At 36.3% G+C, this 24,568-nt stretch overlaps 1 protein-coding gene and 1 long non-coding RNA gene across 2 annotated transcripts in view; both read right to left on the bottom strand.

Annotated features, from left to right (window-relative positions):
- Positions 1-4,893, bottom strand: part of LOC135086523 (BTB/POZ domain-containing protein Tiwaz) — a 40,219-nt gene extending 35,326 nt beyond the window's left edge. The window contains exon 1 of the mRNA XM_063981253.1: positions 4,814-4,893. The gene's annotated coding sequence lies outside the window, so the exon portion shown is untranslated. The remainder of the gene's footprint in view (positions 1-4,813) is intronic.
- A 3,242-nt stretch (positions 4,894-8,135) lies between these two features.
- On the bottom strand, positions 8,136-16,928 carry LOC135086528 (uncharacterized). Its single transcript, XR_010260511.1, has 3 exons — positions 16,758-16,928; positions 9,864-10,012; positions 8,136-9,045 (listed from the first exon to the last, which is right to left on the bottom strand). It is a non-coding gene; the product is annotated as an uncharacterized LOC135086528 (long non-coding RNA).
- Between the last annotated feature and the right edge of the window lie 7,640 nt (positions 16,929-24,568).

Here is a 24,568-nt window from a genome sequence, read left to right as displayed (position 1 = left end):
AGAAAAGATTTTACGAAACTCCACCCCTAATGGAGTAAAACGGGATCCACGCGGACGAAGTCGCGGGCGGCCGCTAGTAGTATTATAAAGCTGAAGAGTTTCTTAATTTGTTTGCTTGAACGCGCTAAATTCTCGGGAACTGCCCACTGGTCCGATATGAAAAATTATTTTTGTGTTGGATAGCCATTTATCGAGGAAGGCTTTAGGCTACTATGTAACATCACCCTACAACCAATAAGGGCGGAGCTGACAAGAAAAATGTTGCAAAAAACCGGAAATTATATTAAACTATTTTCACGCGTACAAAATTACGGGCACTGGTAATTTATCATAAAGTAAATAATCAATGGCCCCTGAAGTTCACTGTAGATACTCGTAGTTTCATTAATTAAAAGGTGTTTTACACTAATTAGTCCAACAGTGAGATGGATCAACGAAATCCCGCATGTGAGAGTAACAAAGGGACTCTAGGTGCATAATTACACGTCGAGCTCGTTGTTATCCAATTCATGGCTTTTCATCACGCCTGCGGCCTTAATTAAGTAAATTAATACCAAAACAGTACGAAACAATACTTACTTATGTAGGTATTTTTTTGGTATTGAAAAAAATGCGCTCTCAAAGGCTTTAGCTTGTTGGCAACGAAGATGTTACCGACCATATTACTTTGCTTGCAGAACTGACGGCCGGTGGGGCAGCAAGGTTCTGGAGTGGAGGTCTCGTACCGGAAAGCGCAGCGTAGGTCGTCCACCACAAGGTGAAGCGGGAAAGCGCTGGATGTAGGCGGCCACCAACCGGCCGTTGTGGAAATCATTGGGGGAGGCCTATGTTCAGCAGTGGACGTCCTATGGCTGAAAATGATGATGATGATGATGATATTACTTTGCTTGAATAATGAAATTCAAATCTATATTTATAAAAGCGAAAGGTCACTGACTGACTGACTGACTCACTCACTCACCAAATCTCAGAAACTACAAGTGCTAGGAGTCTCTTGCATGGGGGTTCCTTTTAGAACGTAGGTGCTCACTAAGACGGGATTTTGCAAAATTCAGCCCCTAGGGGGTAAAACGGGATCAACGTGTACGAAGTCGCGGTCGACCGCTAGTAATATATTTTGTGATACACTAAAGCCGGGTCCAGACGAGCACAGGTCCTAATTTTCTAAAACAAAAGGTAAAAGTAAATACGGTCTACGAGTATGTGCTTATAGTCAGTCTTCGTGGTCTGACCTACCTACTTAACATTGTGTAAAAATGTGTAACGCGAACTCTAAATAAACAGAAAGTTTTTGAAAAATAAATTAGTACTTCTAGTCACTTTACGACTTTTGTGTTTAATCAAAATTCCTTTATTTGCATGAACTATTAAATAGTGCTTACAAGCTTTTATACCTTTATCTTATAAAAAAAATATAGAGAAACTTAATAGAAAACCTTTATAGAGACCCGCTCTGCATTATGGATCTTTTATATCGGTTTTGTAGATATACCGGCGTCTATTGAACACCACGGGAAGGGTTCCCGTTGCCTGGAGCAACAGCCGGGAGCGGGTGGGTCCTTCGGCAATTATTATTTCATCGATTGACGTGATTAGTTTACAAAATTACACGCATTTCTGTCAAGATTCCGCGGTTTTGTCGTAAATATCCGATCATCTACTTCATTGACGACATTCCTGAGGTGTTACAGGAACGGTTTATCTTTTTAAAGAACATTTTTAGAATGATAGAATCAGATCAGCGCCTGAAATTAAACTTGCAGCGATCTTGTAGGAGCACTTTCACCGATAGTAACCTTATTTCTAAATGCATAGCACAGATTAAACTATATTTTGTTCTTATACTTGAGTTTTCTGTAGAATTTGTGAAACCAAACAATTCCTAGTGATGAAAAAAAATTTTTTTCATAATTTTATTCTACCGTTTTCACAAAATTACAGCTCTCTAGTGCCAATAGTTTCCAAACAAAACCTCGGACGGACAGACAGACATGACGAAACTATAAGGGTTCCTTGTCAGGACTACGGAACCCTAAAAAGGAAGAGAGCAGCACAAAGGGTACACAGATATAAAGTAAATATAAAGGATAATCAAGTACTACTCAAATACAAAGAAATACAATGTAGAGCTTTTTAAATTAGTAACAATTTGTGTCGCATCGTTGCAAAAAGCTAAGACCTTATTAGATCGACTGCTCCACTATAGCACAACATTGATTTTTCAGCTCTTTAATTCTTAGAGCTTTGTCTCTAGCAATGCTAATACAAGATGAAAGTATTAAATATTCTTATTGTTAATATTAGAATACTTGTAAAAATGTATAATTACCATACTGGTAGTACCAAACCAAAAGTTTCATCAAGTACATCGATTGCTCCAATAAAAGCATAGCATTGATTTTCACTCTTTACTTCTTGGAAAGCTTTGCCTCTAGCGGTGCTTTCAACGAAGATATTGAAGACTTTACTGAATATCCATTATCCATCATTATGATAATAGTGAGTATGAATCGATTTTAAAAGTTATTATATTATGTATACTCACTCGTAAATAAATATAGTGAAATCATAGAATTTCTGAAAAAGTAGTATTGAAATCGGACTGGAAACAAAAAAATGACACCCGCCCATAGTAACTTATATGGGACTCTGCGTATCGTTTTAACATGACCAATAACGTCATGAGATCCCTAACGACTATATCTTCTTCTATCTTTTGAAACCACTGATTGATTTGATAATGCAGGCTACTGATATGTGAGAAATAAAAAAACTTTGCATATTTCTTATACAAGCAAACCAAAGGTACGATACGATTTCATCCAATTTATTAGATAAATGGGTGAAGTGACAATGGCTTAATGGTGTCAGTGTAGGACTGCTGATTCGAGAGTCGGAAAAAACAATTGGCATAATACCTCCTCGTTTTCGACACAAAGACTAATGAGGTGCTCTAAATATAAATATGAAATAATATACAAAAGCAGCAGAATCTTTTGCGTTGGTGGCTGAGTGTACGGCCTAGTCTCTTCTCTAGCCTTTGCGGCTTGGCCCGGGGCGTTGGGCCCGCGGCGTTCATCTACAGAACAATCATTTTGGAAATTATCCTGAAGCCCCGCGGCGCCGTGGGCCGGCGCTCGGGGCGCCAGGGCTGCCTTCGAGATATCAGTTACGCTCGCCTTGACTCGCCTCTGGCTCTCCATTATAAACTCGACTAAATACAAAATCCTCCAAGGCCCTTTCCTACATAAAACGCTTAGTGGTCTCACCTAGCTGTTTATGGTATTTAACATAATGCTGAATGGCGTTGTGTACAGTTTATGCAGTTAGTGCGCTTATTGTTGCATAAAGTAGATACATAAGTGACTGAATACAATGAATTATTATTAAAATCTCTACAGATATAAAAATCGCAAAATGTTTTACCAAGCGTAAAATAGCGTAAAAATCAAGATAAAAATACCAATCCTACATAACTGTTTCTTAAAAATAATTCTTAAGAACTGTTTTATCTTGAGAGCTAGAGTTTTCTATTTTATGTTATTTGCAAATTTATTCGTAATGAGGAACAAGAGGTTTACAATCTAAATGCTGCACATACAAAATAGGGCTTGGGGAGGTAAGCATTTTAGACACATTGCATTTTCTAATCATACGAAACTACGATCAGGCACGACCTCTTTTGTGCGATTCATAAGTGGCGCGGAAAAAACGGCTGATTGCATGTGCGACGAAGACATCGTAGTATAATGGCAGCCCTACTCAAGCCGCAATGAAAGGCCCCGATATTATAAACAACGACATCCCGAACAAAAGGCACCTAACATAGTACTTTTGCGCGGACTCAAAGCCTTTTTAAATACGTCGGCCGCCGGCGGAGCCCCGGGCCCTCGAGCATGAGAGCTCTAAACTTTAGATTGCGAACACGTTGATTGCCGTTGGAATAACGCTCGATAGGTACAGCCACAGATAATATAGCTATAACATTATTATCAAATATCAAGTACTTATTTTTGTGTGGGAAATTTTATTTGGTAAACTTCTTAGCTTACTTTTCTATGCTTGGAAAACTCCCTCAAAGTCTACGCATTTATCTACTATATAAAAATAAGTCGGGTTTTCCTCCCTGACGCTATAACTCCCGAACGCACGAACCGATTTCCACGGTTTTGCATTCGTTGGAAAGGTCTCGGGCTCCGTGAGGTTTATAGCAAAGAAAATTCGGGAAAAGGGGGTAAAACAGGATCCACGCGTACGAAGTCGCGGGCGGCCGCTAGTATCATATAGATCGCTTAAAGCATTTAAAAATTAAAGAACATTGTTTTATGTCCACAAATATAATGAAACTTGTATGTTAGTTCATTATGAAGTGATAAAATGGTAGAGTCTACCTAATTAATTTTACTGATACAGTTTAAAGATTTCTTAGCGAAGGAATCGTTTAAAATTATCAATAAACTTAACTCTAGGTGTTATTTACATCTTAAGAGGAAATGCGGTCCCAATTAAATAATAATTGAAAAGAAAAACATTAGGTACAGTTAATGTTTTAGTAAGTGGTTAATTAAAAAAACTTAATTTAAATGCAGTAAAAAGCAATTCAAGTTTCATTATAACATAGGACCTTGATATATGGAGGACCTCAATACAAAAGACCTCAAAAGTATGTTTATAACACAATTTTCTCCAAAACATATCGTTTCGCTCGAAATGACAACAATAAGAGTGATATTTGCAATAAACACTAAAAGAATTCAACCTGAAATAACTTTTAATGATGATATTGTGGCAACTAAAATAAGTAAAAACTTACCAGTGGTTATAAGAGTTGCAGACGGGAACAAACGCGCGGTGTTTTGTCGAAGCGACCGATGGGGACGCGACCGACCGAGAGCGAAGGGGAGGCTATACTGAAGCCTACACCGCGCGAACTTTCCCCTCCCTCAAAGAGCTTCGAGTGAGACCAGCGCGAAAGCTTTAAGGCTCACTCTTTACGTATTCCGGCAAACTTTCATACGAATAATTCCATAGATTAAGATACGTTTTTGGACTAAAAGTAAATTCATGTGTTAATCTACCTCATTCGTGTAATATTATGACATTAGTTCTAGTAGAGCTAAATGCAAGAAACTTAAAATATTAACCGAGTGCTTTAGAGAGTTGTTTCCAACGTTATTGGGAGTACTAATATTTTATGACTTATAGTCAATTTATTAATACCTAGCTCATGTATTCGTGAAATATAATGACGTTATTTTCTAATAAAGACTTAAAATTAACAAAGTTTTTCGAGAGCAATGAATTAATGTTAGCTATAAAACCACTTATGCATGTTGAAGGTAAGCCACTCGTAAGCACCTAAGTATTTATTAAAGAAACAATAATGTCTTACCCAGCCAATAACGTTTAATTACCTAGTGGTGTAATAATAATAATAAATACCTAAGATGAATCATTAATGTCGTTTATGTATGGTTGCAAAGACAAATAAATATTTCTTTCTTACTTTTTTTAATATCAGAGTTATTGATTGACAACATTTATTGTGAAAATAAATTAATCCACGCCTTTTACACTTACTTCTGAGTGCTTAATGTGTGAGAGTTGTTTTAATTTACATAAAGTTAATTAATATTTACAATTCAATTTTGCTGAAACATAAAATGCTTGATTGGAGTTACTTCTGCTTTAATACTGATACATTTGCACTGTGGAAAGCTTGGGATGTTCTTTAAATTACTTTACTAAATGATGTCACATCTATACTACTAGTAATATTATAAAGCTGAAGAGTTTGTTTGTTTGGTTTAACGCGCTATTCTCAGGAACTACTGGTCCGAGTTGATAAATTATTTTTGTGTTGTTATAGCCCATTTATCGAGGAAGGCTATAAGACCACCAAACAGTCAATAGGGGCTGAGCAGTAAAGAAAAATGTTGCAAAAACGGGAAATATTATTCAAACTACTTTCACGCGTACGAACGTGTATGCCTCGCGGGCACAGCTAGTGTATAAATGATAAATCCATATAGTTTTGATTACGAATATTAAAATTTCCACGTGGCTTGCAGCGCCTTGAACAAATATCACATATTGAACACACTCGATTGCTCATTTGGGTGACGTTCAGCGTTGACCTACTCCGCAAAATTGATATTCGGGAATAACACACTCTGTATCTCGGGGGTATTATCGCAAGTAAATATTATGTGTTTACTGAGCATGTTTCATCTTAGATCGTAGATTTACTTCAAGATTAAGGCCCGATGCAGGCTGATTGTCATGCTTAAAAATAATAATAATTATTGAAATAACCTTTTCAAAAACAAGCTTTTATCCGCTTTCGTCAACAGATCAGACCCTGGAATCACCTAAAGAAACGAGCCCAAACTCGATAGGATTGTATCGTGTCGTTGCAGTTCCTATTCTTTCTGGCTCCATCATCAGACCAGCTACATGACATCATTATATTGCATTGTCATCGAATTACATCGTCGCTTGCCTGTCTAACTGACGTATCTGTCATTTTTTTCGAAACTGAGTTATCTACACCATCTTAATCAATTTCGCAAGACGAATCGATCTGTCTAATCACCTGAAAATTTTTCAAAATGTCAGTTACGTCAGTTATAAAGGCAAGGGACGACATGTGTAATACACATGTTGCCTGAATTTTTTGTTGCCAAAATAAAGTTATTTTCTTTCTTTCTTTCTATACAAAATTTCGGCTTAATTGGTTGTAGGTCCAGTTCAGCTTTCAAAATTTGGGTATGAAGCATACGTACATATACTCGTATAAGTAGTTACTATTACAAATTAAAAAAAAGCTTGTGTAAGCTTTCTTTCTTTAAAAGGTAACAAGTCCCTACGATACGTTATTATTTTGGTGCAAGAGCCCCTCCAACAGTTTAATTTGACAAGATATTGTCAATTGTAGAGGGGTCTGAAGAAAGATCCGGAGCTGGTTTTCTCGTCCCACTGATTCAGTTTATATCTCTTTATTTTAAAAAAGCATTGTGTCTGATTGCTACAAATACTGTCGGGAACTTTTGTTGGGAGACTCACCTTGAAAGACCCAAACCGTCGACAGCTGTGGAGTGTAGAGTTCTTGAACATAAAAACAAGATTTGCAATGTGTGATGATATTAACGCCTGGCCGAGTGGATGGGAGTATCTAATACTTACCTTTTTCATTTGATAGGAGGCAATCGAGCAGATGGATCACCTGACAATTTCAATACCTATTACAATTAGGTACAATTTTACCTAGTTACAATAACGCCAGCTCCGGTTAAAGAGTCGAATCCCAAAGGGGCAAACTAGTGCACGAGTAATAATATGTCTATGTATATTGTACCAAAGTGCCTATTGGTGTGTATATTTATTTTAATTATTTAGGATATATAGGTCCCAAAAAGTAGTGTCAAGCCGAAACCCAGAGGTAGAGCATCACTAGGGCTACCCAAATCATCGCAACTTGATAGTTTTCGAGTTATGATTTTATTTTACAACATACAGGATTATAGTTTACATTCGTATTATGGATGTAAATACTTCTGAAATTCAGAATCTGAATCAACTAGGCCTAGTATTCGTCTAATAATAATAAAAAATCAGGCATGTAACTTGACTATTCGCGCCAGCACAGTGACCAAAACTGTGCCTGAGCGCAGAAATTTAAAACAATCATAATTCGGGAAATATTAAAAATCGCGGAACATACATGGGGGTGACAAGGCTCTAACCTCTGGGCTTCGGCTTGACACTACTTCTTGGGACACCCTGTATAAAAATATGTAAGCAGAAGTATGACTACATACATCATACTTCTGCTTACATGTTTTTATATTTATTTCTTTTGCAACAGACTTATTTTTCATCAATAAACTTACAATTAAACTAAACCCAATTGTAAGAACATCGCAAAACAAAATAAATCTAAAATGTTTTTAAAGACTTGTAATATTGTCTCAAAATGATTCATTATACTTTAACAAATTATGGATTCCTCATGCAAAGTTTTCCCCTTTTCAATAGATAGGAAAAGCGAATTATTATGGTGTAGTTCTGTAATGTGTCAATTTATTTATCTTAAGAATGTTACTGAAATGTATGAAGAATTAAAATGTACTATAAAACATTAAACAACATAATTTATTATAGACGGCTTTTTACATTTTAAATACGATGGGTATCATCTAACGCCCGATTCCCATATTCAATCCTTGTCCAAATCCGGATTACAACTGTCAAATTGAATTCAGTTTTAGATTATATTTCCAAAATGTTCGATGCATTTACACTTTAATATTGTTTAAATAGTCTTATAAACAATATAAAAATGTAAAAACATCAAAAACCGCAGTTATTTTGGCCAAAAACATATTAAAATTTGACAGTTGACAATCCAAATCCGTATAATTTGGATTAGGATTGAATATAGAAATCCAGCATAATTAACTTAAATTTAGAATAACACAGACTAAACAGAATGATTGGTAATTAATTAGTCTACCTATTTGGTTCAATATTTCAGGAAAACGTTACCAGTTCCAAGAAGGATTTTTTTAGTTTAATGGCTCTACTTACAGTGAAATTTTGTACAAGTACAGTATAGTTGCAATTTTTAATAATATTGTAAATTATTGAGTGCTTGTGCGGTAAAACTTTAATAAATGATAAAATTATTATTCTATGTTTTACTGCTTGCACTTACCAAATCGAAATTTTATTTGAAAATATTTAAAAGTATTTAGTATAACCTTGGTTATGTTTAAAAACTTGACTCTAGTGAGAAAAATGGTACACTGGTAATTTTTGGTCAAAGCCGATGCAATTTCTTCTCTCTAATTAACAATCATCATGTATTAAGTAAACACAGTGAATAACAAAAACTTAAATGACATCATTTTTGAAACTCTACAATGTTCAGTCCTTAATATTAAATAACAGTAGCCATTATCTTAAACATTTGTAAAACTAATGCGTGTAACTAGCTGTTAAATTAAAATACATAATCATTTGGCTCCTCCTTTTCTGGCAATTCTGAAACAAAAGTATACAATTACATACATATTATACAGTTTCAAAAATAATCTGAAGGATTATATTTTGTATTCATAATTATGGGGTGTAATAAAATGTAAACGCTGACACCTACATGTTTCCCTTTTGTAAGAAATTTATGTCAACAAGGGATGTCAGGAAAATAGTGTACCGAAATCCATAGCGGAGCCTAATCTACTTAAACTGATACACAAAGTTAGACTCGGGAACGGGAATGGTTAACTCTCTCGGAGTTTAGAGAAGTTTGCAACGCTATTTCAAGCTGAAGCCTGTCATCACGTGTTTACGTAGGAATAAAGGTGAGTATGCGAGGATTGAGGCCATTGAGGGTCAGGGGACAGAAGTCAGAAGTGGTGCCTATCGGGTAGGAACGTGCCCCTGTCCAAAACCACTGTCCACATCAAGGGCGTACAAGGCTGAATGGCAAACCCCTAACTGTATGAACCACTCCAATATGGACCAAATATTAGCGATTGCTTAGCTTGGCTCCAAATAAGATAATAATTTAAAAACAATAAGGTAATCGTAAGTTAATAGTTGCTGCGTATCCCTTCTGTGCTGTTTTAATTTAAGTTAGTAATTTGATTCCTTTTCCTCTTCTTCTTTAAGGCTTTCTGCTGAAAACCAGTGTCAAGACATCCTACAAGGTGTCCCAACTAAAACTGAGCGGGCGGCCTATTAACGTGCATTTGTTTCTTTCTTTTAAATTTAGCCATTGTATTGTATCGTTAATGTGTGTTAATAAAGTTATTTATTTATTTATAAGATTTAAAAAGAAGGAGATGTAATGTACTTACACTTCATTAATAGTAACAACACGCGAGCCCCAAATGTGCAGGGAATGCCGGACACAGGTTCCCCCGATTGAAGCCGACCACGCTCTCGCACTTGGACCGCTCCATGCAGATGCCGCCTTGCCTGACGCATGGTTCGTCGAGTGCAATCACTGAAATCAAAATAAAATAAATCAATAGTTTAAAAAACCAAAAACACGCTTTTAATTATTGCACTAAAAGGTCAAAAAGAAAAAACAAATCCAACGAACTCAATCTCGATGAGTTTCCGCCGTTTCGTTTAGAATTTCCTATGGACATGGACACCTCCCGACTTCCTCATCAGACCAGCTCGATGGTACCATAATATTGTATTGTCATTTAATCTACGTTTATAATTGCCAAGTTTCATGATGATACAAGAATTAGAAGTGCGTGTAATTCAGATTCTTAGATTCCATTACATAGTTACATGCATACACGACGACCCAATAAAAATGTGTTAATAATAAAAGTACGTTATTAAAATGTTTCAGTACAAAAATACAGTAGGTCGAAATATTCTGTCTTTCATGAAACCACATTTTTTCCAAATTAATACAAATTCATTTTCCCATACAAATTGTAACAGCCAATAGGCCAACTACATAGTAAGTATTAAGGAAGTTGATATTGTTCAGTTTTTAATATCGATCCTCCTTTTGGGTTGGACGGGTTTTTACATTCTGTATACTTATTTGACTCATATTTTTAATCGATATCTACGTAATCTTCTATCTATAAGATATTAATAAAACTGTAGAAACTGACTCTTCTGTATATGCATGTATAATCTGGCTTCTGTGTGCGGCTTTGTTCTCGTGGACTACACAATTTTGGCTGTTTCCTTTTTTCTGCCCGAAAGCTAGATCTCACAAACTTATAACACCCCATCGTTTTTTCGTCGGGGGTTTAAAATTAAATGCTCAACTTTATTATTTTACCATAAAACGCTCAATGCTTGATTTTTGTATTTATTCATATTTATTTTTTAGCGCAGAATTGATAACTAAACTTAATAACTTGTGCCTAGTTATATACCTAGTTAACTTTTTACGCCGCTAGGTGTGAAATCTACAGACTAAAGTTATCCAAACAAGAGCAAACCTTTTCGTTAAGAATGGTAAGAGATATATTTATATCGTCCATTTGCGACGACACTGTGATATATCAAAAACAGTGGTTTTACAGAAATCGACTTTTAAACTTTTGAATGACCATAACTCTTAAAATAAGGTTAGGATTACCTAATTGTGTATGAAACGTTTAAAGTTTAACTATTAATGAATTTAAATATTTATAGTAAGACATAACTTTGCGTCTAAATTGATGAAATTATAGCGATTGAAAAAAAAAGAGACAACTTATCACGTTATTCTAGTAAAAAATAATATTTTGAAGATGGCAAGTTCAGTTGTCACGTTGTAGATGATATAAAAAAATATATTTATATAAGTCATTATTTAGATAAAACGTTGATCTTGAAAAATTTTTTTTTATTTTACTAACATTACAATCAGTAAAAATGAGGTAATTATTGGAACAGGCGAATATTTCGCTTTGCCATGTTAAATTTCACTTATAAAAATTAGTGTCCGACCGAATGTTCGGTTTCGGTTTCGTTTTCGGTTGAGTTTCGGTAAAAACACGAGTTTCGGTTTAGTTTCGTTTTCGGTGGCAAACATGCCGAAACTACGACCGAAACCGAATGTGCATTCGGGAGTTTCCGCGCTGTTATCGGTCATGTTCGGCGCGTTGAATGAGGAATGAATCCGATCCCGATCAGAGCCAATGTCGTGATTCGCTCGCTTGTTTGTTTGCTGTTAGTTTTGTTTTGTTGTGGTGGCGAATTTTCGAGTGATTTATTTTGAATTTGGTAAGTTTTATCTCGTTTTATGTCGTTACAACAAGAGCGGGTAGTAAACATCAAAAAAAAAATTCAATATGACTGATAAAAGTATAATCAAGTTTAATCTAACCTATACATTTTTTTTTGGTTCGCAAATGCTATACGTAAACAAACATTAGTTAGGTAGTTAGTTATGACTATAGTGCATTTCATGGTGATGATATTATGGATTCAGAGTTTCAAAGTTCATTTTAGTATTTATCACCAAGGTATCCAAGTGGCAAGTACAGTAGATACTAACTTACGTACCTACTACCAATTTTGTATTGAGAAATTATTAAGGTAAAAGACCCGACCATGGGACGGGTTATGTAGATGTCCTGAATATTGCGAGTAATTAAAAAAAATCTAGACTTTTCTTTTTTAATAGGTACATAATTTGATACCTTTTAGAGTAAAAAGGCGCTTTCGTTCGTTTCAGCCGAAAGACGTCCACGCCCAAGGATTTCCACGAAGACCGATCCTGCGCCGCTCGCATCTAGGCACCTCCCATGACCTTCACCAGATCGTCGGTCCACCTAGTGGAAGAACTTTCCTGCCCCAGCGGACATCAGCTCTACGAGCTATGTGCCCCGCCCACTGTCACTTTATTTTAGCGATTCGAAAAGGCGCTTTATAAGTTCAATTTTAATGCAATTGAAAGAGAAAACAATAAAGACTGACTGATTATAATAACGTTTTCTTTATTTTTCCCTCAAAATATGAGACTTGTAAGGAAGTTTCGGTTTCGGTTTCGGTTTCGGCCGAAACAGACACCGTTGCCGAAATTCGTTTTCGGTTTCGGTTTCGGTCGTAAAACTTGTTTCGGTCGGACACTACATACAATATTTAAGTTCACATTAAGTTTTCTTATTCTAAAACCTAATACTTATCAAAATAAACGAAAAACTCTCAAAAGTAAAACCTCGTAAACTACTACAAAAAACACAGTAAGAGAAACTGTACTAAGTATGTATGTATGCAGAAAAAAAAATTGTAGGTACCTACTAGGTTAGTAAATAGATGTTTTTTAACAGACTAGTTATGACAATTTAATCCTAAAACTATCAACGCAAAAATCGCCGTCTCCGGCGCATAAAATGGCAAAAAAGCGACATTTTGGTACCTTTTAGGGTCTTTTAATTTTTTATACTTATTTAAAATTAAATTTATAAAAGATATTTAAATAATGTATTAATAGTGAAAAATAACAACCACTATTATTTTATAAATAATGTAGCCATTTTATTGGCGTAGTTTTTCTGCAATAGTTATACCTATTGCAATATTATTATACAAAACAATGTTGCGCCCGCCAAAGTAAATTTGGGCAAGATGCGATAAAATTCCATCAATTGCTGATGATCTGTAATTATATTAAAACATTAAAATACCTTTTTTTGCAGAAAGCAAAACATAGCCAATACAGCTAAGTAACATTGAATAATTACATAATAATAAATAAATAAATATCTGGGGTCATCCAACGCATTGCTATTCTAGCATACTTCTACTAATAGATAATTTTGTTAGCTATCGTCTTAGATTAAGCTAATCTAAGGCTATTGTATGATAATATAAAATATTTTGCTTGTTGTGTGTGTAAAAACAGACAGTCGTATAAGTATGTTTTATTTGCACTGTATTTCTAGTATTTGAACTATTCTTCAAAACGAATGTATGTTTATCAGTCTATATCTACTCATATTAGTTCCGACGTTATTGTAGCTCAAAGAGTTTCACAGCGCTCGCATAGCGCTGTTAGTCATGTTGTCGGATTAGGTTGTGGAATTCCTTCAGGCAGTGCATCGCCACAAATGTTAACCTTTGCTTTTTTGCATTGCTAGTCCCCATCTGTAATGATATCTGGAGTTTAGTATTACTGTTTAGCATATACAACGTGACAAGTAGATATACCATTCAATTTCAATAACATGTATTCTGCAATAACAGAACATCAACAAATGACCTACAACATATTTCCAATATAGGAAAAATTTTCATCATCTACAACGTTACTAGTTAAGATGTCCCGATGATACTTCGATTTTCTTACAAGAATAACGTGACATATAAATAATTTATCTTTTACTTTGCTTTTTGTTTTAGAAGAACACTGTGATAAGTATGACGTGCCACATTGTCGAATAAAATATAAATATTTTAAAAACTTACCTTTGTCATCAATACCGCGGTATCCTCGAGATGTCACGTTTTTCTTAAAAACGAAGAGCACCTCACATCTCAAAGCGCAGGTGGCAACTGAACTGTCACAGTGTCGAAGCCAACTAGATCGCCGAACGAGCCAGCGCTATAACGTAATATTTTGTCTCTTTCTCTCATAGTATTGTTGTTTTTGGAGTAACAAATACCCTGTTTTTGGAGATAAAGGAACGCAAGATCGCGGTTCAGAATTTCGGTAAAACAAAAAATCGTATATGTCGAGATGTCACAGTGTCGTCGCAAATGGGCGATATATATTACGGCTACTTTATCTTAATTACTTTAGGAATAAAAATCGAGACAGTTATTATCATTAACCTTCTAATGACATCAATAAATTGTAGTGAGTAGATACATTGTTTGTCAACATAATTTTAATTAATCCAGGTTGTAATTGCTTATTATCTGCAGTTTTTATTATACTTATAAAATTTCCTCTGATTTGTAGGTAGGTACTTTCTTGTTTTACTTATTATCTGTTAATTTTGTTAGATTGACTTGAACTTTAATCAATATCAAGGTGGGTAAAGTAGGTTTACTATTTTACAATTCGGTTTTTGGATCAGATTTTTTTTATAATTAATAAAATATAATTACTATAGGTAAATTAAATTAATATACATGTGGTATTGGGGTCATACCACACCTAGAAGTGAAACATTTTTCACGCATTCGCCTCTATTTTTTCACCAATAAAATAATAGATAACACTTTCTCATTTATATACAGTAAACATTATTATTAAGTTTTACCACAGAATAATAATAAGTACTACGTACAGAAGTTTTACTTCGCGAAGGTATTTAAAAAAATGTGTGCTCAATGTCATTAACAATATGGTGTAATTTAGCTTGTCTCAAGAGTCAAGCACCATTTTGTTGACAAACGTCAGTGATCGGCACTGCGCCGAAGCTATAGGGATGACTTCGGTAAAATTATGTGACGTGAGGTGCCAAACTGCGGAAAATGGCGGAGGAAATACATGATTTAGCATGAATTATCATGAATAATATTAACTACTTATTTACCTCTCAGTGTCTTGAGGCAACTTAAAAAAGTACATTCTGTGTTTTTATTATTATTTAGGCAGTTAAATACTGCACAGTATTTAGTACACCATTTTCTTTATTTTCTTCCATCATACACAAGAATACGCGTGCGTGAGTCAATGTTCGCTCATATGTGAGGCCTTGTCGAATAGTATCCTGTAGGTGGGCCATCGTGCGTGTTTTGTTTTCGATGTAAACTCGCGGAGATGAACAGGCCTGGTTTTACTAAGTAATAATCTGAATAAGAACTAAAGCATAACTGATAACATTCTACGCGATAGCACGCCATGACGGCAGTCATTATGCCCACGTGATACTCACTAGTAATCAGATATGTTTTATGTATTTCAATATTTTATTTATAGTCATATACGCGCGCGTATTTGTAAGGGTCTGTGCAAACGAAGACACCTTTTGCACGGTGGAAGCAACTGGACATACAAAGTGTTAGGTATGTCTGCACAGGATGTAATGTGGTTATTTTCTTTCTCGGTAGAAAAGCATTTCTATTTTATGTTACACGAATAATCCGCTAGACATCCCTAGTTCATTCCTCTTTGGTGAAGGAAAAAGCATTTCTAATCGATTCTGCTACGATACCATTTGTTTTTGGAAATCATTCGTTTTAATTAGTACGAGAACCTGATCATAAAAAAAATCTTAAAAGTCAATTACATATCCAACTGCTTGTTTTTATAATGTGTCGCTGGGAATTGTCATGCGAGTTCTCTGACGCCCTATGTCCACGACCCATGTGTAGACCAGGTACCAAAGTCTTTCGCGCGCACCCGGGACAGCGCTAAATGCCTATTTTTTCAGGAATACCTGGACTTAAATCTAATATTCCTGCTACCTTTTTTAACTAAGATACGAATATGTTTATAGTCAAACATCGAATTTAACACCTTTCCTAATTTTTATATTACTTACTTCTAATTTTCACATGACATTTTATTACGAGTACTTCGGTATAAGAAGAATTATCTTTTTAGGACAGATTTTTCAATCGTCGGATAACTTTTCTTGTGAAGATCGATAGCTTTGACAGCTTCAGTACATAGGAAATATGTCTAAATGATAATGTTATTCTTCAATTAAAAGATATCTGGCGATTGAAAAATCAGCCCTTAGACAAGGACAAATAACCACATTCACATCAGTTTCCATCCCCATAGAACTTTACAACAACGGGCAGCTCTAGGTCATTTGCGTAATTGGGTCACTGTCACAATCACAAGAAGCACACGATATGTCGGCCAAAATAAGGCAGTCTTATCGCTAAAAATATTTTCTCCAGACTATTCGCGGATAAAACGGGTGACAAAAAAGTGAAATTACTTCACAAAAAAAAATCAAGAAAACAAATTTTACCTTAATTGTTTACCATTTTACTTGTAACGATGGAAATTCATCCACTTTGATTTTTTTTTGTAACCATACATCTAGTGAAAATATTTAATATAATTTATAATAAAATTTTAAATTACATTATGTAATACTTTAATTTGACATTAAAAATTCGTCTACACACAGCTCCTGTCGTCCTAAACGTACGAGAAAAGTAGATTTTCTTTGAATAATTTTGAAGAAGCGGGCCAAAGTATTATTTGTGCGGAAATAAGAATATTCGCTTGGTCAATATAAACTTAAAATATTTACCTAAACAAGTAGGTAAGTATTTATGATTTTGAAAAAGAAAAACATTAAAAGCACACTTACATTTATAATCTTCCGCCACTCTAGCCTGTGCCGGAACGAAATCTAATAACACAATTAAGAAAGCTAATGTTAGCACACACTTGCAAAGCATTTTTTATATTTTTGTCTAATCGACTTGTTTTTACTTTTGTAGCTCTAGAGCATGTGACCACGCGGACCAATTGGCGCGCTTTTATATACACGCAACGATAAACATGAGCTTTGCAATGACTTCATATACTCGTAAAATGATTCTACTCGTATGCCCCTAGTGGTCATATGACCGTAAAGATAAGGATTATTTTTCAGTAAATCACAAAATATTCATCAATATTGAAACGTTACACAAACATAGAACATAAAATCGACAATTCATGAAGCGTCGAGATGTCACGTGAAGGGGAGTGAGTCAGGCGCAAAACCGGGATAAAACTCATGTGACAATGATAACACATATACCTACCTGTTTACCTGTGTGATAAAGGAAACAGGATTGGCCAGTGGTGGCCTAGTAAACTGCAAAATATCGTCAAATTAGGTAGATTCAAGAAAATCCATGTTACTCCAATCCAATACACCAAACGGCCGAAGTCATTTCCGCATTTTTTTACTTTTTTACCCACAACTGAAAGCTCTTGGCCTGCATCTTATCTGTTGGAATGTGATGATCAGATCGAAAGTGGAAGCACGGCACTTATTACTTATATGTATACCTACTTATCATCATCACTACAACCTATTAAAAACAAATTCCTGTCTGTCAGTCCCTATGTAAATCTTTAAAACTACGCAACGGATTTGGATGCGGTTTTTTATATGTATAGACAGAGTGATCCAAGAGGTTTATACTAAGAGTATGTATAAAATATGCATTTATACAGGGTGTTAGGTAAATGGGTATATGAGCCGACACTAGCCTATGTTAACTAACTAACTAACTAACTATGGGCATATAAATGGTATGGTCAGAAATTTGGTATCATCATTTTAATTTTTTTTATTTACATACAAAATAAATTATATAAAAACCGATTTGTATGAAAAATAAAATAATTAAAATGAAGATATTAATTTTCTGACTTCACCATACCATTTAAATGACCATGTAAACATGGGCTAGTGTCGGCTCATATACCCATTTACCTAACACCCCGTATAAGAGAAAAGTCGGGAAATTCCATTGCAACCGTGCGAAGCCGGGGCGGACCGCTAGTAATATAATAAAAGCTGAACAGTTTGTTTGTTTGAATGCACTAATCTAAGGAACTACTAGTTCGATTTGAAAAATTATTATTTTTGAGCTGGATAGCCTATTTATTGAAGAAGGCTTTATAACATTACCCTAAAGCCAAGAGGGGTGGAGCAGTAAAGAAAAATGTGCAAAAAATTATTAAAACTGTTTTGACGCATACGAAGTCGCGGACACAGCTAATACAGAAATAAAAGTATTTTTCTGTTTGTGAACATGTTGAATGAACCGTCTCGCTTTTGAATCTTGTTTTTAAGAGGGGAATTCCGAAACAGTGTCTCTAAGTAGTCACGTGGTCCAGAAGATTAACAATATTTGACCCGTACCTCTTTGATAACATTACTTCATGAACTGATATCCACAAATTAATCAACGCAAAACAGCGGCGCATATTTAAATCTGCAAACAGAATTCACTTTAAAAACAAACACATGACTGTACTCGAAAAATATATGGTCACAACGGAGGATGTAAAAAAAATGATTTTATTTAATAAATTTAATTATTACAGAGTTACAATATTACAATAGTGAGACTCGACCGATGCTAGGTACAAGAATGAATGTAAAATATATTAATTAAAATAACACAATGCAGTGATTGACGTCAATGGAGGCACGAGGCGCGATGTCAGCGTTTTCGGTTACTGGCTGTTGCAATCCGTGAATGGGGGCAATGCTGCTTGTGCGATATCCATACATTAGGGCTCCGTAACACCTCCACCCGTAGAACAGCGATTATTGAAGACTGCTGTCGTAAATTGAGCTGGAGGCTGTTTCATCGTGGTCCTTGATCTGCTAGGAATGGCATAGGTGCCCTGCAGTTCATGGGACATCTCTTGAGAGTCTTGAGATTTGATCTTCATCCGCTTCAAGTAGAATCGGCGATACGTTACTACAGCAATCAGTGCGCATGCACTTAATAGGACTAAGTACATTGGGATCGTGGTGTGATAGATGCTGTAATCTTGCTCTCGTAACGTTGATATTGGTGATTGTAGCGAGATCTTGGCGTTTGCGGCATGCAAGTGGTCCAGATTGATGGAGTTCAGCTTGATAGTTGGTAGTGACGATGTTTGAGGTAGATTTTCTCTCGGCAGGTCCATGATCTTCACAGCTTGGCCTCGTAAGCGATCTTTAGCGTTGTACATCCGAAATTGTTCTGTCTCTACGTAGCAATTATGTGGGACTATGATGAGATAACTACCTTCTAGTGTTTGGTGTAGATCTTGGTTGCATGAAAGATGTACTCTCGTGGGATGTGGGAAGTTGACCGTGTAATGTTTCTCGTCGAGCTCCTCGAAGGCTGGGTTCTCCAATGATACTGTGACTGGTTTGCAGCTAGACGTTCTTACTTGCGTGGTGATAAGTTGATGTATGCAGTCTGGTACTATCTTGCTCTGCAGATTCCGCATCTCCTTACACAGATACCCTTTACTTGTCTTCGGGCATTCAGCCTCTATGTATTTGAAATCTTTCAGATGGATGGCAAGGAGAGGAGATGATGAGGTGAGGATTTCATGGTTTTTATTAGGTATAATAGATAGTCTATATAAATCGTATACTTGAGATAAAATGATAGGAAACTTAAATACTATTATAATACTATTTCCTGAGTAGTAAGATCCTAATTTGATTATATCGTAGTACTCTCTGATATCTAAATTAATTATGCTTTCCTTGTCGTACAAATTATGTAATTTATTTATCATATCTCTAATTGCTGTTAAACTCAAGATTGAATGATGAATAGTAGATGTTCTAATAAAAGCTAAAATATTGTGCAATTTATTTATCTCTACAGTTACTGAATCTACATTATCACTTAAGATGAGTAATACTTGTGCCAAATGGGCGTATTTAACTAGGTCGTTATCATTGGTAGCTATGCTTAGTTTAATTTTTTCTAGTATGTTTTGCATTATAATTTGGTTATTTGCGATATTCTCGATAATTTGAGTGTATTGAGACGACCATTCTTTAGTTAAACTAACTTGACTATTCAATTCCGTTATTATCTCGTTTTCTTTATGTTGCAGAGATTTTATAACTTTATCATAGTGTAGTGCGTCGGTATAATCAAGGTTACCAGTGATACTTTTTACGACTGAACCGAGACCATCTATGAGGCCTCTTTTCGAGCGAGTTGTCTCAAAGGTTTGTAGCTGCTCAGTTAACATTGTAAGTTTAGTTTTAAGATAGTTAAGATGAGGTTCAAACAAAGCAGACGTCTTATTATTAAGTTCAGGGCTAATAGTACTAAGTTGCATAGAAATAGAGTCGATTTTAGTTTGTAACTCTTTGAGATTAATAGTTTGTAAAAACGTATGGTAACTAGAGATAATGTTAGTAGGGCCTAATCGGAACGGTAAGATGCCGGGTCCATCGTCAAGGCTTTCAAGTTTTATCTCCTGTGTTAGGGCCTGATGCAGGAGAAGATGAAGTACTAGGAGAGTCCTGTAACAATTGGGCACTTTTAGGTACTCTTTTGAGGCGGGACTTAGCGACTGGACCGCGCTTCCTACGGGTATAAATATGAATTGGGAGGTCGGCCATAACTATGTCCTTGGTATAACGTGGGGCAAGTTTCTGACGGGATGCAAAAGGATTTTTAATAAAGACAGGCTGTTCGGGACTGTAATCGACTTCAGGCTCTCTATTACTGTTTCTATTGTCAGTTATTTCCTTACGAAGGCTAGTGCAAGATTCTTGAATCATTCTATAGGCTTCGCTCATCTTAGCTCTATGATCAATTACGTATTGTTGCAATAAATGTGATGAGAGATCTATATCAAATGGATCTCGTGGGTCGAAATGACCTGTTATAATGTCTATGGGTTTACACTTAGTGAAGCTGTGTATGGTACTGTTATAAGCCAGAAGGGCATAAGGGATCAGGTTTATTACAGACTCAGTTTTTCTATCGATTTTTAAGATACGCAGATGCTCTAAGATGGTTGAATGAAATCTCTCAACGATTCCGTTTTCGTTGGGAGTGTGAGGGGCAACCTTATGATGCTGTATCTTATGCAGTCTCATAAGTTCTGAAAATAACTGATTACTAAATTCGGGGCCATTGTCAGAAACCAAAGTGATAGGGATACCATGATGAGTAAAATATTTTAATAAGGCTTGAACTACACTCAAAGCGGTGCCATCTCGGAGATAGTAAGCTTGGGAGTACTTAGAAAAAGAATCTACTATAGTAAGAAACTTTTCGCTTTGTATAGTGAGTAAGTCCACATGTAGCAATTCAAATGGCTTACTAGCCGGTGGAACTAATTTAAACTGTTGTTTTATAGGATGACGGTCGTATTTCGCTTGACCGCAGACTGTGCACTCGTTGATAAATTTAGTTATGTGCTCTCGCATCTTGGGCCAATAGTACTTGTGAGATAACGCTAAGAAACACTCGTTGATGCCGCGATGATTTGTCTTACCATCGTGATATTTATTGATAATATCTTGCTGTCTCAAGTATTCCCTAACGTTTTCTAGTTCATTTTTAGCAATGGTAAGATTCATAGCCGAATTTTTAAATGTTTTCTGTATAATTGGGACTATTTGGTACATAGCCAAGGGAGGATTTATGAGAAGGCCGGTTTTAATCTTAGGATGAACATATTCTTTGATAGCGTTAATGACATCTTCCTCGAGATTGGACTCTGACAGTTGGATGCTGATTCGCGTGTGCGTATCGAAGGGTTTTGTTACTACAGTGCGGCCCTTTATATCACCTACAACGTTTAGAATAATTTGCTTAGTAAATCTGTTCAATGGATCATCCGTGATAGGAACTTCGAGTATTGGATGTTCTACGTCTGTGTGAACTGTGATGGTCCTAGACTCATCAGCATCCTCTGGAGCTGTGACGGTTCTAGAATCATCGAGATCTTTCTCCGACGGGTTAACTAAGATGGAACTTATCTCGTCGTTATTTAACTCAATACGCGATAGAGCGTCCGCGTTTGTATTACATTTACCCTGCTTGTAGGTTACAGAGAAATCGTACTCGCTAAGTTTAAGTCGCCATCTCGTGAGGCGAGAATTGGGCTCCTTTAGACTCATCATCCACTGTAACGGTTTATGATCTGTAATAATTTGGAATTTTCTGCCGAAAAGGTATGGCCTAAAATATTTGGTGGCCCATACAATGGCGAGTAACTCTTTCTCGATGGTACTATAGTTTAATTCGCTAGAGTTTAATGTCCGAGATGCGTATGCGATAGGTTTATCGGAGCCTATGGACCCTTGTGATAATACTGCGCCTATCGCGACGTTGGAGGCATCAGTTGTTAACAGAAACTCACGAGAGAAATCTGGGTATTGCAGAATCGGATCATTTAATAATAACGTCTTACAGTGTTCGAAACAAGCGGTGTAATTTTGATCGAGTACTATTTTAGAGCCTTTTTTAAGACACTGCGTAAGAGGTTTTGTTAGCTTCGCGAAATTTGGGATGAACTTTCGGTAGTAACCGAGTAAGCCGAGAAAACGTTTGATCTCTGTCGGGGTTTTAGGTATCGGGTAATTTTGAATAGCTGTGATTTTATTAGGATTGGGTTTAACACCGTCCTTACAGATAACATGTCCTAAAAACTCGGTCTCCAATTTTAAGAACTCAGACTTATCCATCTGGATCTTAAAATTCGATTCCCGTAGTTTTTTAAACACCTTTTCCAGGTTAATAATGTGTTCCTGGAGGGACGTGCTAAACACGATGATATCGTCCAAATAAACGAGGCAGATTTCATTCTGGAGACCTTTTAAGACATTATCCATCACTCTTTGGAAGGTTGATGGAGAATTCTTAAGTCCCATCGGCATTCTCAAAAATTCATAATGTCCGTTCTCGACATTGAATGCAGTTTTGGGAATGTCTACAGGGTCCATCTCGACTTGATAGAATCCGCTCGCTAAGTCTAACGTTGTAAAGTATTGACATTTACCGAGTTTATCTAAAACATCTGTGATATTAGGGATCGGGTACTTATCGTCAATCGTTTTCTCGTTTACTTTTCTAAAGTCCACGACAAGACGCCATTTAACCTTGCCTGAGGCATCTGCCTTTTTGGGGACGACCCAAATAGGAGAGCTCCATGCAGAGTCTGAGGGTCTGATGATGTTTTGCTCGAGCATCTTCTCGATCTGATCGCGAACTTCTTGTCGGTGGACATACGGATACCTATAGGTTTTAGTGTGTACCGGGATTTCATCAGTGGTTCTTATCTTATGTTTTATCTTGTTGGTGAACGTCAAAGGTTCCCCCTCAAGGTAAAACACGTCCGCGTAGTTAGCACACAAGTTTTGTAAGTTAGTCAGCTCTTCAATATTCAAATGATCTGTACGTAGTCGTGATAAAACTTCTTTTGTTCGGTCTGATAAAATCTCGGTATTTTCACAGTTAATGTTATGTAATTCAGCTGAAACCGGGCGGTCCATTGAGAAGATGATGTCATTAGGTGTAGTGTTCGTAATCTCTACCCAACCGCGGTTATCTTTTACTTTAGTTAAACATTCGGAAATCAAACAGTTGCAAATAACTTGGCTTGTCACAAATACATCTCCGTCTCGGCTATTTATAGGCAATCGAACTAACTTTGATGTTTTAGCCGGTATAATTTCCTCATACAAGTTAACGTTGCGTGAGTCATACATGTCTATAGGTACTTCTGCGTTGCGAGTTATGAGTAATTTATTTTTTAAGTCAATATTAGAGTCCCAAGTGTCAAGTAAATCGAAGCCAATAAGACCGTCGAAATAGCTATGAAAATCATACACGAACAAAGTAATGTCGCCTTCCTCTTTAAATTCATTAAAGCAAGGTAAGGTTATAGAGTGGTCGCTCTTGCTGGTAGCGTGAACGTTAGTTACTTGAAAAGGTTCATAGTTGAGTGGAATGTGGTCAAAGTATTTTTGGACGGCCTGCGGGCTAATAAAGGATTGATTGGCTCCTGTATCTAACAAGAGCTTTAAAGGAGGATCTTTAATTTGTATGTAGCCCAGCTGCCTTTGGATGTGAAAATTTACTTCTATTTTCGTTTGTCTGACTTCGGGACCTTCTGAAAATTTTCCTCATCAGTTGAGGGAATGTTATGTCCGGTTTCCTCGACCACGGGAGACTCTGTAGTCTGGTCTTGTTCATATTCATAGTAATAATCGGGGTATTGCTCGTAGGCATTGAAATCTGGGTAATAATAGTCATACTGAGGCTCACAATCGTAATGAGGATCGTAATCATAAGTGAAGTCATTGAAGTTAACTTCACGAGTCTTGAAATAGTTGCTTGGCGGTGGATTGCCGAATTTGCGCCAATCATGGCCAGTTGGAGGTAACGGCTTAGGGGTAAAGGGGGCTACGCCGCTCATAGGGCGTGGGACGCCGAAGTTATGCGCGGGTTGCTGCTGAGGTCTTGCCAGTCTAAAGACATTACTTTGAGGGTTGTAGTTGGGAGGAAGGGCTCTGAACATCTGTTGAGTTCTGGTAGGCCCACGTGGCGGCTGCATCTGTTGCATATTATTTGGCCTCCACCCTTGTGTCGGTTGAAGTGGCATAAGATGTTGCCTGGATGGACCGGGAATATT

This window comes from Ostrinia nubilalis, chromosome Z, assembly GCF_963855985.1.
Source record: "Ostrinia nubilalis chromosome Z, ilOstNubi1.1, whole genome shotgun sequence".
NCBI classification, from domain to species: domain Eukaryota; kingdom Metazoa; phylum Arthropoda; class Insecta; order Lepidoptera; family Crambidae; genus Ostrinia; species Ostrinia nubilalis.
The sequence above is the reverse complement of the archived record's forward strand: the minus strand, read 5'-3'. Positions and strand labels throughout refer to the sequence as shown.